General features: G+C 46.2%; 1 long non-coding RNA gene across 1 annotated transcript; it reads right to left on the bottom strand.

The window, feature by feature from the left end:
- Nucleotides 1-1,838: 1,838 nt before the first annotated feature.
- On the bottom strand, nt 1,839-5,500 carry LOC133062626 (uncharacterized). The gene is made up of 2 exons (XR_009694221.1): nt 5,361-5,500; nt 1,839-3,363 (listed from the first exon to the last, which is right to left on the bottom strand). It is a non-coding gene; the product is annotated as an uncharacterized LOC133062626 (long non-coding RNA).
- Nucleotides 5,501-15,891: the final 10,391 nt, after the last annotated feature.

Raw genomic sequence — 15,891 nt, 5'->3', positions numbered from 1 at the left:
CTGTGAGCGAGGATGGCATGATCTGAATTGCGATTTTAATAATAGGTCATTCCATCTGCTTGGAGAAGAAATGATAGGAAGGGTGAGGGTGGAAGCAGGGAGGCAGCTATGAGAGGACTCCAGGTCTCCAGATCCAGGGGGATGGTTCCTGAACCAGAGTGGGGTGGAGTCAGATTCTGAGGAATCTGAGAGGCCAGATGGAAAGGAACAGCTGGTGGGCCGCAGGTGGTGGGGGCCAAGACCAGGCTGGTGCCTCCCCCTCCACACTCCTTCCAGCCTGAGGATAAGGCCACTGAGTCATCTTCTGGGGTCACTTAGAAGAGGGGTAAAGAACCCTAGACTCCACTGCCAAAAGCCTCCAGGGATGTGGCTCAGAGTGTTCAGAGGCTGGGGACCTGGAGGCCAGAGGGGCTTCCAGCCTCACAGAGCTCTTTTCCCCTCTATCAGCAGCCTCTCATTCACATACCCATCACTGTCTCCTTTCTTTGTCTCCTTTCTTTCTCCCTCTCTCCCTTCCCTCTCCAGCTCTCTCTCTCTCTCTCTCTCTCTCTCTCTCTCTCTCTCTCTCTCACACACACACACACATACACGCACACACAGGCATGCATGCAGTTTACTGCAGCCTTATCAGAAGGAAGCCTCCTGCTGAAACAAAGGGTCTCCTGGGACAGAGCAAGAGGAGCTGACTGTGGAGTTTTGCAAGGAGGGGGAAACAGGCTTGCTGCCTTTCACATCCACCTCCTTTTCTTTCTGCCTCCACGCCACTCTCCTGCAGCATCTTCCCCGAGACACATGATTCTGAGCCGTACTCAATTGTGTCTCCTTGGGTGATGTGGCAATACCTGTAAACGTTTTTGGTTATCATAAGTTGAGAGGAGATGCACCAGCCTTTAGTGGGTGGGAGCCAGGGATGCTGCTAAATACCCTTTAAGGCTCAGGATGCCCCCACAACAAAAGAATGATCTTGCCCCAAATGTCAACAGTGCTGAGCCTGAGGGACTGTCCTCTTGATCACAGTCCCACTGTCACCACACTGTCGTTTACCAGGTGGCTGCCCTGTGACCATACTGTGTCTGTTTTCTCTTTCAGTCTCTTATTACATTGGAAAGTAGGAAGCCACTGAGGCTGAGACCAAGGGAATGTGGCCATGAGTGGGAGACAGGAGATGGCTAGAGCCGGGCTAGATGGCACATTGTCCTGTGGGCTAGGTAAGGTTTGGGATCTTATTCCAAGTCAACTAGGAAAGCTCCCAATGTTTTGCTCTGCATTTTCAAAAGATCACAGTAGCCCTAAAGCAGCTCTTCTCCCTCCCTCAAATGATAGGTTCAGGATATATTTTTGAGGATGAATCAAAACAACTTGCCAACACGGACATGGGGGAAGGGACAGGAGGAAACCTAGAAGGGGCTTAGGTTTGGAGCCTATGTAACCAGTTACATGGAAACTGTTCTCAGTCAAAAGGGCTCAGTTGGGTCAGCCAGGCCCAGATTTCAGTCCTCAGCCTCTTCAAGCCTCAGTTTTCTCTTCTGAAACAATGGGAGCAAAATGACCGATGCACATAATGGGAATTAATACTGGTCCTTTGACCAGAGAGATTATAAATATCTAGAAAAACAGTGTTCTGTTTGAGATCACATTGCTAAGCTAAGCAACCCTAAGTTTTATCAAACGGAAGAACAAAGAAACAAGGAAAGGGGTTCTGACCTAACATCCAGTTCAAATCTGGGCTCTGAGCCTCGGCCTCCTCACCTGTAAAGTAGGACTATGTCATCTTGTTAACCCCAAACTGGGTTCACCTCTTGGTGGATGCTGAGCCAAAAGACACAACCAAGCCCCAAAAAGGGAGAAGGAAGGATTAATACTGGAACATAGGAGCTTCCCAAGTGGTTCAGTGGTAAAGAATCTGCTTGCCAATGCAGGAGACACAGGTTCGATCCCTGGGTCAGGAAGACCCCCTGTAGGAGGAAATAGCAACCCACTCCAGTATTCTTTCCTGAGAAATCCCATGGACAAAGGAGCCTGGCAGGCTACAGTCCATGGAGTCTCAGAGTCAGACACCACTGAACAAGCAGATGATAACAATGAGAACACTGGGGATTTTTCCCAAAGCAGTGTCTCCCAACAGCAAAACTGGGTAAGTTTTAAGCTAAGTTCAGTTCAGTTCAGTCACTCAGTCATGTCCGACTCTTTGCAACCCCATGGATTGCAGCATGTCAGGCTTCCCTGTCCATCACCAACTCCCAGAGCTTGTTCAAACTCATGTTCATTGAGTCAGTGATGCCATCCAACCATCTCATCCTCTGTCTTCCCCTTCTCCTCCTGCCTTCAATCTTTCCCAGCATCAGGATCTTTTCCAATGAGTCAGCTCTTTCCATCAGGTGGCCAAAGTGTTAGAGCTTCAGCTTCAACTTCAGTCCTTCCAATGAATATTCAGGACTGATTTCCTTTAGGATGGACTGGTTGGATCTCCTTGCAGTCCAAGGGACTCTCAAGAGTCTTCTCCAACACCACAGTTTAAAAAGCATCAATTCTTCGGTGCTCAGCTTTCTTTATAGTCCAACTCTCACATCCATACATGACTACTGGAAAAACCATAACCTTGACTAGATGGACCTTTGTCAGCAAAGTAATGTCTCTGCTTTTTAATATGCTATCTAGGTTGGTCATAGCTTTTCTTTCAAGGAGCAAGCGTCTTTTAATTTCATGGCTGCAGTCACCATCTGCACTGATTCTGGAGCCCAAGAAAATAAAGCTTGTCACTGTTTCCATTGTTTCCCCATCTATTTGCCATGAAGTGATGGGACCGGATGCCATGATCTTAGCTTTTTGAATGTTGAGCTTTAAGCCAGGTTTTTCACTCTCCTCTTTCATTTTCATCAAGAGGCCCTTTAGTTCCTCTTCATTTGCTGACATAAGGGTGATGTCATCTGCATATCTAAGGATATTGATATTTCTCTCAGCAATCTTGATTCCAGCTTGTGCTTTATCCAGCCTGGCATTTCTCATGATTTACTCTGCATATACGTTAAATAAGCAGGGTGAAAATACACAGCCTTGACATACTCCTTTCCCAATTTGGAACCAGTCCGTTTTTCCATGTCCTGTTCTGACTGTTGCTTCTTCACTTGCATACAGATTTCTCAGGAGGCAGATAAGGTGGTCTGATATTCCCACCTCTCGAAGAATTTTCCACAGTTTGTTTTGATGCACAAAGTTAAAGGCTTTAGTGAAGTCAATGAAGCAGAAGTAGATGTTTAAGCTAAGGGTACATTCATATTCATGAAGGGTCCAGGTTTTAGTTGATTGAAGGCAGGAGTGTCTACATCATCATTCCCTCCTCCACCTGGGTGGGGGCCTCGGCTCCTGCAGAACTCAAAGACAATCAGATTGTTATGTATATCCCTTAAGGAGGACCTAGGACTGTTTTATCACTGAACTATTGTTTCTTGACTGCTTTTCCTTTGTTCCTTCATTCCCTCACATCCCTTCTTCAGTTCAGTTCAATTCAGTTGCTCAGCCGTGTCTGACTCTTGGCGACCCCATGGACTGTAGCAAGCCAGGCTTCCCTGTCCATCACCAACTCCTGGAGCTTACTCAAACTCATGTCCATCGAGTCAGTGATGCCACGTCCCTTCTTAAGATCATTAATTACTGAGACCCTTTCAAGGGCAAGATTTATGCCCCAGGCTTAGATCACAAAATGACTTAGGCCAAAAAATGGTTCTCTTCTGTCAAGAAAGCCATGCCTGGTTCTCCTTCTCTGGGATCCCTTACCCTATCTACCTACAATTTCTATCTCTAAGCCTGAGATGATTGAATGAGATTTGCATGTGAGCAGCTAACCCAGTAGGCTTAGCAGGTAATGCTAATGGTAAAGAACCAGCCTTCCAGTGCAGAAGACATGAGACGGGGGTTCGATCCCTGGGTTGGGAAGATCACCTGGAGGAGCAAATGGCAACCCACTCCAGTATTCTTGCCTGGGAAATCCCATGGACAGAGGAGCCTGGCTGACTATAGTTCATAGGGTTGCAAAAAGCCGGACACTACTGAAACAACTTAGCACGCACACCACTAACACAGTTCCTGTCACATAATAAGCACTCAGGAAATGGGGGGAGTGTGGGACCCCACAAGACACCATCCTGACTTCTAAGCCACCATCTTCTGCTGCGGACACGTACCAGCTGCAACACGGAGAATGACATCAATTATGTGGTAGCTTCATTTGTGGTCTGGCTTCATCCACAGCCAGCTAATGTTTGTCAGGGATTTGTAGATGGGAAAACAGCTCCAGAAAAGTGAAGGAATCAGTCCCAAAGCCCACATTACAAAGCCCGGGCTGTAAACCAGGGGTTACAAACTGATTTAGCGCAGCCTGCTAGGCTAGGAATGCTTTCTGCGTTTTTAAGTGAAAGAAACGATATATCTAAAAACAGCAATATTGTCTTGATGCCCGAGAATTAAAAGAAATTGAAATCAGCTGCCATGAACAAAGTCTTATGGGAACACAGTGCCGCTCATTAGTTCACCATCCTCCATGGCTGTGTTTGCTGCCAAGGGCAGAGTTGAATAGTTGTGACAGAGAACTCGGCCTAAAAAGCCTAAACTTTTTATCATCTGGCCCTTCTTAGAAAAAGTGTGCAGACCTCTGCTGGGAAGCACAGCTGCACACACAGCAACAGTTCCGCCCCCAAGAATACAAAATGGATAAATAGCATCTGAGATAACCTGATGGCTTGGGGGCGGGGGAGGTGGTGAAGAGTTCCAAATCAGAAGGGATGTCATTGCAGGAACCGCTCCAACCCGGAGGAGCTGAGTCCAGTTCAACTCCTTGGAGCTGAGAGAAATTCTTGGAGAATTTGAGTTCAGCGTCCTCTTTTTACGTGAAAATTTAGACCCAGAGCCTGGAGGCAACCTGTCCAAGGCCACCCAGCACATGGCTAACAGCCAGGTTGGGGACTGCCTCCTTCAGGGTAGAGAGGCATGGGCCAGCTCCTGGGTTAGGGGGCGCCTCGGCCCCTGGGGCCTCTAAGGGTCAACATGGGCCGGGAGTGGGGCTGCAGCGGCGGGGGAGCTTGGGGGTGTCTGTGGAGGCCTCTCCCAGGCGGGAAAGGGGAGGCCCCTGCGATTCGGTCTCCGCCGCCCGGCCGCCCCGCCTTCCCCCTCGGTCTCCGCTCCCCGGTTCTCTGCTCGGCGCATCCGGCGGCTTCGGCCCCCGCCCCGCTGCAGCCCAGCTCTAAGGCGAGTCCCGTGCTCTGCCTGCTTCCTACCAGGACCAGAAGATTCGCCCAGGCTCTCCCGCCCCCCCCCGCCGCACCCCCTGATTTTGCAAAGCACGGAAGACACGCCCAGCTCCTTACGGCTCAGAAAGCAGCATTTGATCCGCGCCGGGTTCGGGAGCTCCTGGCTGATAAGGGATCGGTTGGAGCTGCCCGAGGGCAGCCGTGGGGTTGCACAGTGGCTCCAGCCGCCGGGCTGGAATCCGAGACCCGCCCCAGCCTGTTTCCCTCCGGGGTGAACTGGGAAAGCTGCCCCGGAGGAATTCAGAAGCTCTTTCCTCTGGCTGCCTGGAGAAATAGTAGAAGTAGTAGTAAACATTTATTAAAGGTGTGGATGAGAATAGGTGTAACTGCCGAACTCTTAGATCCCTAACCACCACAAACCCGAGCTTCCCACGGCGTTCATGCTCCATCCCCTGCACCGTTTCCCACAAGCCCCCTCCCCCGCCCCGCCCCGCACAGCTCCTAATCTGACCCAGGGTCCCTGCTTCCGCGACCACCCTGCCACGGTGCAGTCACGAGCCCACAGTCCTCATCAGCACACTGCTGGGTTTTCAGCCTCTTCTCTTCACCTTCCTTTCTCCTTTTTTGGCCTGAAACCTGCTCTCCCCCGTGCCGCCCACCCCACCCGTTCCCTTGCAGGACCCTCAGGGGGAGCTGTTCATTTTCTTGCCTACCCCTGTAGATCAGTCTATAGGGTAGAGGCTTGCTTGCTCCTTGTGGAACTTTGCCACCCACTTCTCCCGTCTGTCCACGCGGCTTCCTGTGAACTAATTACTGCCAGTCTAGACTGCCCACAACCCTTCTTGTTATTCTTTCTTACAGGCTTCTCCTGGGCAGCTCTCACTGGTCAGACATTGCCTTTAATCCTGGAAACTGGATTTGCCTTTTGGTGGGTATCAGTGGAAAGATACAACAAAATCAAAGATGGGGAGAGGAAAGCGTTATCATTTTGCAGCAAGTAAGGAGAATCTTACTTACCAGAGATCTTTCCCAAGATAGTGTCTCCCTGAACAGCAAACTTGGGGAAGTTTTAAGCTAAGGTCAATGCATATTCATAAAGGGGTTCTAGGTGAGGAGGATTCAGCATAGAATTGGGGCCACAGTTGACAAAGTCCAGGAAGGAAATGGCAACCCACTCCTGCATTCTTGCCTGGGAAATCCCATGGACAGAGGACCCTGGTGGGCAACAGTCCATGGGGTCACAAAGAGTCAGACACAGCTGAGCACACACTACTACTACTAAGCTTTGGTTGATTAAAGTCATGTTGGTCAACATTCTCATTCCATTCCCCACCAGGGTGGGGGCCTTAGTTCCTGCCGAACTCAAAGACATAATCAGATTGTTATGTCTATCCCTTGAGAAGGAACTGGGATTGTTTTGTCACTGATAACTATTGTTTCTTGACTGTTTTTCCTTTGTTTCTGTATTCCCTCCCTTCCCTTAAGATCACTAATTACTGAGACTTGTTCAAGGGCAGGCTTTGTGGCCAGGCTTAGATCACAAAATGGCTTAGGTCAAAGATGGCTTCTTGGGGATTCCCTTGTGGCCCAGTGGTTAGGACTACAAGTTTCCACTGCCAGTGACCTGGGTTTGGTCTCTGGTCTGTGAATTAGGATTCCGCAAGCCATGTAGTACAGCCAAGGAAAAAGGGAAGCTTCTTTTAAGTCAAGAAAGCCATGTCTGGTTCTCTTTCCCTGGTTCCCCCTACCCTATCTGCTCGTGTCCCTACAGTGACCTACATGGCCTGTCTTAGTCTGTTAAGGCTGCAGTAAGCAAATACTACAGAGTGAGGGCTTATAAACAACATGAATTGGGGTCTAGTGGTTAAGACTTGGAGCTGCCACTGCAGGGGGCACAGGTTCAATCCCTGGTCAGGGAATTAAGATTCCCACATGCTGAGCAGCAGAAAAAAATGAAAGCAATCTCTCTGGAGCCTCCTTTATAAGGGCACTAATCCCACGAGGGGCTTCTCTGGTGGCTCAGACAGTAAGAATCTGCCTGCAATGCGGGAGACTTGGGTTTAATCTCTGGGTTGGGAAGATCCCCTGAAGAAGGAAATGGTAACTCACTCTGGTATTCTTTCCTGAGAAATCCCATGGACAGAGGAGCTTGGCAGGCTACAGTCCATGGAGTCGCAAAGAGCTGGACATGACTGAGTGACTTTCATTTGGCTTCACTTCAATCCCGTGAGAGCCCTTCTGATTTATCACCTCCTCTTTGGAGGTTAGGATTTAACATACGGATTGTGGGGGATGACAAACATTCAGACCAAAGCCCCTTTCTGGCTGCTCACTCAACAACTTCCCACTCCTTCCACAGGCTCCATCCCAACGCAGGATGCACTGGTGTTGCACTGGTGGTCCTCGCTTTCTGGAAAGCTCACTCTCTCACTTCCAATATTCATTCAGTGTCACCTTCTCAGTGCCCAGAGGAGGCACTTTTCGTTTTATTATAAAGTCTCCTTAGGCACCAGAACCAGCACTGTTGATGAGGGCAGGAATTTGTGTCTTTATTGGCCTCTGATCTATACTGTGCACCTGGGACAGTGCCTAACACACAGGAGGCACTTCAGTAGTATTTTCAGAATGTGCTGTGCTTAGTCGCTCAGTCATGTTTGACTCTTTGTGACCCCATGGACTGTACCTGCCAGGCTCCTCTGTCCATGGGGATTCTCCAAGCAAGAATACTGGAGTGGGGGATCTTCCTAACCCAGGAATTGAACCAGGGCCTCCTACACTGCAGGTGGATTCTTTACCATCTGAGTCACCGGGGAAGCTCAGAATAAATAAAACCAAATTCCCCACAGTCTTTAGGGCCTTTGCCCTAGCAGTTCCATTCCCCCAGCTCTTTGCAATTGTAAAGTCAAGGTCCCTTCTCTGTACTGCAGCCCCCACATTTTCCGGAAAATGCTTATCATCACCTGATAAATTTATTGTGTGTCTCCCCTTCCTGGTAGTAAATTTGACTGTCTCCCTGCAGTATTTCCTAGTAGGCACACAATAGGCGTTCAGTAAGTACTAACTAGATCAGGATTTCTCCACCACCACAGCACTGACAGAAAATTCTTTGTTGTGGGGATTATCTTGTGTATTTTGGGATGTTTAGTAGCATCCCTGGCCTCTCCCCACTGAGTGCCAGTAAAACTCCCCCACCAATTGGGGGAGACACCCCAAAATGTCTCTAGGTAATGACAAATGTTCACCAGAGGGCAAAATCACCCCGATTGAGAACCATTGAATTAATTGAATGAATGGATGAACAAGTGAGTAAATGAATGAAAATTCTGAGCTCTATCTTGAGCTCTTTACTCCCTACATTAAAATGTGCTTTCATACAGAAAGATCCCCAGCTCCATCGAGAGAGAGCACAGAAAAGGCCTGGCCATTCCTTTCCTCCAAAACAATGTCCCAAAGCCTTACACCCATAGAATGTCCTCCAACCACCCCCCCCGCCTCCAGTTCCCCCCAGTTGATAAGGCTTATAGTTATTCAATATCTAGCAAAGGTTTTACCTCCAAAGATGTGTGTGTGTCTCCAGGGTGGGGATGAGGATTGAAAAAGTCACCATCCCCTCTATGACCCAATCCTTTCCAGGTTAACATTGCCATTACTATGCTTCTCCCCTATTCTCCAACCCAGCCCTGAATATTGAAGAAGGAGGGAAAAGGTCCATGATTTATTTTCCCCCTTTTTTTTAATTTAATTTTTATTTTATATTGGAGTGTAGTTGATTTACAGGGTTGAATTAGTTTCATATATACAGCAAAGTGACTCAGTTATACATATGCATATATCCATTCTTTTTCAGATTATTTTCCCATGTAGATTTTTACAGAATATTGAGTAGAGTTCCCTATGACATACAGGAGGTCCTTGTTTGTGCTCAGTGACTCAGTTGTGTCTGACTCTTTTTGACCCCATTGACTGGAGCCCACCAGGCTCCTCTGTCCATGGGATTTCCCAGGCAAGAATACTGGAGTGGGCTGCTATTTCCTTCTCTGGGGATCTTCCCGACCCAGGGATCAAATCCACATATCCTATGTCTCCTCCATTGCAGGAGCATTCTTCACCTGCTGAGCTATCAGGGAAGCCAAGATTCTTGTGGATTATTTTCTGTACGGTGGTGGTGGTGGTGGTGATGGTGGTTCAGTGGCCCAGTCGTGTCTGACTCTTGGCCACCCCATGGACTGTAGTCCCCCAGGTTCCTCTGTCCATGGGATTCTCCAGGCAAGAAGACTAGAGTGGGTTGCCATTTCCTCCTCCAACGTATAGTGGTATGTATATGTTAATTCTAAACTCCTAATTTATCCCTCCCTCCAGCCTTTCCCCTTTGGTAACCATAAATTTGTTTTCAAAGTCTGTGAGTCTGTTTCTATTTTTTTAAATAGTTCATTTGTATCATTTTTTTAGAGTTCACATATAAATGATATTATATGATATATGTCTTTGTCTGACTTCTCTTAGTATGATAATCTCTAGGTCCATTCATGTTGATGCAAATGGCATTATTTCATTCTTTTTTTATGACAAGTTAATATTTCATCATATGTATGTACCATACCTTCTTTTTTGTTGCTGTTCTTCTGGCTTGTGTGATCTTAGTTCCCCAATCGGGGAATCATATGGTAATTCTGTTTTTAGTTTTTTTTAAGGAACCTGCATAGTTGTACCAGTTTACCCTCCCACCAACAGTGTAGGAGGGTTCTCTTTTCTACACACCCTCTCCAGCATTTATTGTTTGTAGAGTTTTTGATTATGGCCCTTCTGACTGGTATGAGGTGAGACCTCATTATAGTTTTCATTTGCATTTCTCTAATAATTAGTGATGTTGAGCATCTCTTTATGCATTTTTTGGACATCTATATGTCTTGTTGGGAGAAATATCTAAGTCTTCTGCCCATTTTTGGCTGGTTGTTGTCGTTGTTTTATATTGAGCTACATGAGCTGCTTATATATTTTAGAGATTAATCCTTTATTAGTTGCTTCATTTACAAATATTTTCTCCCAGTCTGTGGGTTGTCTGTTCATTTTGTTTATGGTTTTCTTTGCTGTGCAAAAGCTTTTAGCTTTAAGTGGGTCCAATTTGTTTATTTTTATCTTTATTTTCATTGCTCTAGGTGGTGTATCCAAAAAGATATTGCTCCAATTTATGTGAATGAGTGCACTGCTTTTATGTTTTCCTCTAAGAGTTTTATAGTATCCTGTCTTACATTGAGGTCTTTAATAATCAATTTTAAGTTTATTTTTGTATACATAATTTTATTTATTTGTTTATTTTGGCTGTGCTGGGTCTTTATTCCTGCACTGGCTTTTCTCTAGTTGCAGCAAGCAGGGGCTACTCTCTACTTGAGGTGCTTGAGCTTCTCATTGTGGTGGCTTCTCTTTTTGCAGAGCATGGGCTCTAGGATACTGGGGCTTCAGTAGTTGCAGTTTCTGGGCTCTGTAGCACAGTCTCAAGAGTTGTGGCACATGGACTTTGTTGCTCCGTGGCATGTGGGATCTTCCCAGATCAGGGATCACACCTGTATCTCCTGCACTGGCAGGTGGATTCTTTACCACTGAACAACCAGGGAAACCCCCTATTTTTGTGTACGGTGTTATAGAATGTTCTGATTTCATTCTTTTACATGTAGCTGTCAAGATTTCCCAGCACTGATGATTGAAGAGACTATCTTTTCCCCGTTCTGTATCCTTGCCTCCTTTGTCATAGATTAATTGACCATAGGTGCATGATTTTATTTCTGGACTTTCTATCTTTTTCCACTGATCTGTATTTCTGTTTTTGTGCCAGTACCATTCTGTTTTGATGTCTGTAGCTTTGTAATATAGTCTGGTGTCAGGGCCAACACCAACTATAGTCTGCTTTGCCCCCAGCACTGTTTCTCTTTCTCAGGATTGCTTTGGCTATTCAGAATTTTTGCTGTTTCCATACAAATTTTTAAAACTTTTTGTTTTATTTCTGTGGAAATATCTTTGGTGTTTTGATAGGGATTGCATTGAATCTGTGGATTGCTTTAGGTAGCATACTCATTTTGACAATATTGATTCTTCTAACCCAAAAACATGGGTTGCCATTTCAAATGTAGTTTGCCATTTGTGTCATCTTCAATTTATTCCATAAGCATCTTACTTTATAGACTATCAGAGTACAGGTCTTTTGCATCCTTAGGTAGGCTTATTCCTAGATATTTTATTCTTTTTGATGTGGTGGTAAATGAGATTATTTCCTCAATTTCTCTTTCTGATCTTTCATTGTTAGTATATAGAAATACAAAAGATTTCTGTGTATTAATTTTGTATCCTTCAACTTTACAGAATTCAGGGATGATCTCTAGTAGTTTTCTGGTAGCATCTTTAGGATTTTCTATAGACAGTGTCATATCATCTGCAAAGACTCTGACAGTTTTGCTGCTTCTTTTCCAATCTGGATTCTTTTCATTTGTACTTTATTCTTCTCTGATTGCCATGGCTAAAACTTCCAAAACTATATTGTGTAAAAGTGACAAAAGTAGACATCCTTGTCTTGTTCCTGATCTTAGAGAAAGTGCTTTCAGCTCTTCACTGTTGAGAATGATGTTAGCTGTGGATTTGTCATGTATGGTCTTTATTATGTTGAGGCAGTTTCCCTCTATGTTCACTTTCTGGAGAGTTTTTATCATAAATGGGAGTTGAATTTTGTCAAAAGTTTTTCTGCATCTATTGCAATGATCACATGGTTTTTCTTCTTCAGTTTGTTAATGTGGTGTTTCACACTGATTGATTTGTGCATGTTGAAAAATCCTTGCATCCATGGGATAAATCCCACTAGATCATGGTGTATGAAAAAGGTCCATGACTTTTTAAATTAACTCTTTCCAAATAACTTGTAGTAGCCACAGCCCAAAGAATCATCCATTCATATATTGATTCCACTAGCCTTTATTAAGCATCCTCATGGAGTAATGGAGGGAGATTTACATAACAGGGAATGATTAAAGGAGAGAACTCAAGAGGAAGAAGATAATGAGGACAAGTGAGGAGAAGAGTGGTAAAGAGATTAAGATAATGGTTAAAAGTCTTCTCTGTGGAGTGAGTGAGTTGAATCACCAGAGTTAACTGGATGGGTCTACTCCAGTTTCAAGATTAGGCTAGATAGTACTAACATCCTACCTGCAATAATAGCATTGCTGTGTTGAGTGTTACATGGTTTCAGATGATGGAAAATCACAGGTACTGGTGGAATGATCTAGATAGCCAGTAAAAAGCATACAAAGAAAAAAAAAGAAGCACCGCCACATACCCAGGACTATGTTAAATGCTTTCAACATTAACTATATGCTTTATATCCTTTTAATCTTCACAACTGTATGAGATTTTGTTATTATTACCCATTTTACAGATGAGGAAACTGAGGCATAGGGTAAGGAAGTCTGGAGTCAGTTCTCTGCAAAATCTTAAGACCCATGGGCCTGAAATCCAGGCCAGTAAGTCCAGCCACACTTTAGATAGAGCCCCTTGGGTTCTCACACTCAACAGGTCCAAGGAACTTGTCTCTCATCCTCTCAACCCCCACCCCCATTCTCTTGTCAGCCCAGTCAGAAACCAGACCTCTTCCCTGCCTCTCATTCTCATATCTAATCAATCACCCTAGTCCTCCTTATCTTTGGAAACTCCACCAAACCCGCCTCCAGGCATCTACCCTCAGCCCATCATATCCTTCTTCCATAGTCAGGCTTTCTAAGTGCTGATCTTCATGGCACAGGTAATATTGAAAAGTGGTCCCCATTTTCTTGGGGATAAAATCCTGCTTCCAGCCACTTCCTGAATCTCCATTTCCACTGGCTCCTCCCAGAGATAAATCTCTGGCCCAACCCAGCTTTTGGTGGACTTTTATACCTCTGGACCATTGCATGTGCTGCTCCCAGCTCCTCTCTGCCTGGACAATGCTTATTTGACCTATAAGTCCCAGTTTGGCCTTCTCTGTCCTCTCATCCCTACCCTAATGAAATTGTTGTCTGTCTTTCCCATCCCTCAAGTAGCATGGAAACTGCACAAGTAGAGGAATCCCATTGGTCTTGTAAGCAGGGGCCTGGCAGACACAGCAGGCCCTCAGTATTACATTTATTGTCTGAGTGGATGAAGATAAGTAAGTAGAAGGACCAGCCTGCATGCCAAGCAGAGAGGTAGGCACATTTACACACTTGTCCTAGAGTGGGGGGTCTTCACACTCATGCGGTGGAGTGGCCTAGAGCCTTAACAATGTCGTAAGATCGGTGGGTTTGCATCCTGATTCTGACGATATCTGTGTGTATGACATTAGGTGGGCTCCTTGGTCTCACTGGGCCTTGGGCTTTCCACTTGTAAGATAAGAGGATATCGTCTTCAAGTGCTTAAAATAAAAAGCACGACCAAGTGAAGGGCTCTGCAGAGTGTTTATCAAATGGTGGCTCTATCTATTTCTGCTGCTCAGCAAGACAGCATGATGACAAAGATGAGGACATGGCAATCAGTGTGCAAGCATCTGAATATTGGCTCTTCCACCTATTAGCTTTGTGATTTGGGGCAGATGACTCAACCACTCTGAGCCTCAGTTTTGGGGTAAAAGTACCTTCCACCCAGAGTTGCTGTGAGAATAAGATAAATATGTAGAGCAGTTAGCTTGGTGCTCCAATAACGGTTGGCTATATGTTTCACTGTAATTCCTGCAGCACACTTGAGTCTTGTAATGTAGTATAATGGCCAGGAATCCTGGGTTCTCCATGACTGACTCAAAGACAAATTCCTCTTCTCTGCTGTTTTCACATCTCTACAAAGAATCAGCTCAGCTGGCTCCCTCCAGCTCTGAACTGTCAGACTTCTGAGTCCTTCCTGGGCTTCTTCATCACTGACACCACCTGGCACCCTCTCCAAGGAAATTCACCCTCTAAGGAAAGAGGAAGGACCGCTTTCTGTCTCTCCAGCTCTGCTCCCTTGGCCTTATCAAAGCCGGCTCACTCCATTACTGAGCCCCTCTGGGGGTCTCTGTGCTTCCTGTTTCCAGTGGGTGCTAATGGGTTAATCAGAGGCACTAATGGAACCCACAGGAACTCAGTGTTAGCTGACTAATGGGTCGCCCCATCTGCCCTCCCTGTAACACAATGCCTTCACTCTGTAAAAGGCACTCAGAGATTTTCTGTTGGCTCCAGTCTGCTGGCTTCTGACATCTTGAAAGGCCGAAGGCTGGATAGGGAGGGAGGGAGGGGGACTGGGGAAGTGGAGACAGGGAGGGAGAAGCTCTGCGTCAGCAGGCAGGACATCCGGGCTCCCAATCCCAGCTCTGACACTGATCTGCTGTGTGAGCTAACACAAATCCATCCCCTTTTCTGGGCCTCAGTTTCCTCATTCCCCATTTCCTGGGCAGGTTGGGCTGTAAAGACTTTACTGGAGCTGTAATAACATTCTGGAATGATCAAGTCCTGTCATTTTTGCAGCGGAGGCGTAAATGTCCTTTCAGCCTCAGTCACTGTCCAAAAACTACAGAGGGCCTATGATGTGTCAGCCTGGGGCTGGCATAGAGTAAGGCACAGTCCATCCCCCGGGGGGCTCTTGGGCTCTGGTCATCCTGCTATTGTTTCACTGTTTGACACATGAGAGAGAGCAGGGAGGCCTCTGTGCTTACTGAGGATCCCATGTGTGCTAGCTGGGCAGAGGACTTGGAGAAAATACAGGTAGCTGCAGATCTGTCTGTCCTCTTGATTTTCCGATTATACCACGTTCTCTTGCCTCCTGGTCTTTGCACAAGTCAAACCCTTTGCCTGGACTAGCACTCCCTTCCCTGCTCTTTGCCTGTCTAACTCAATTCATTTTTCAGGTCTCACCTTCATTCATTTGTTCACTCATTCATTCAACCTATACTCAGAGAGTTTACCAAGGGCAGGGCTGTGCCAAGGGTTTGGGATCCAGAAGTAAGAAAGACACAGTCTGTTCCTGAGCCCATACAGATTCTTATAGGAGGAGATGGTCAATTTAACCAGTTCAGGAAAAAAAAAAAAATTTAAGTTGAGATGAACATAGAGGGGATAGAAACAGCCTGAGAAGTGGGCCCTCCTAGAAGAGGCAACTGCATGTGGACAGCTCAGAGGTAGGAAAGAAAACAGCTTTTTAGGAGAGTAGAAATGCAATGCAGGAGACCCAGGTTCAATTCCTAGGTGGGGAAGATCCTCTGGAGAAGGAAATGGCAACCCTCTCCAGTATTCTTGTCTGAAGAATCCCATGGACAGAGAAGCCTGGTAGGCTACAGTCCATGGGGGTCACAAGAGTCAGACACAACTTAGTGACTAAACCACCAGCGAGGTAAAGTGATGTGCCCAAGTTCACATAGCTAGGAAGTGATGGAGCCTGGATTCAAACCACCATGCCCCAGTGGTTTGATCACACTAGCAATTATCCTAGCTGCTCCTAGCAAACTCTCATGGCTGCATGAATGAATGAACGAGTGTACAAATTATAAACACTTGAACTGAGAGGCATGGCTGAATGAGAACATTTTCAGCCCTAAGAAGCTCACCGTCTTCATCTCCTTGGGTCTCTGTTTTTGGAACAGAGAGAGAGCAGAGTGCTCTCACTGGCTGAGGGACTGCTGTGCGCCAGG

The sequence above is a fragment of the Dama dama genome, chromosome 9 (assembly GCF_033118175.1).
Source record: "Dama dama isolate Ldn47 chromosome 9, ASM3311817v1, whole genome shotgun sequence".
In the NCBI taxonomy this organism is placed as follows: domain Eukaryota; kingdom Metazoa; phylum Chordata; class Mammalia; order Artiodactyla; family Cervidae; genus Dama; species Dama dama.
Note: the sequence above shows the minus strand (reverse complement) of the source record. Positions and strands in the feature narration are given on the sequence as shown.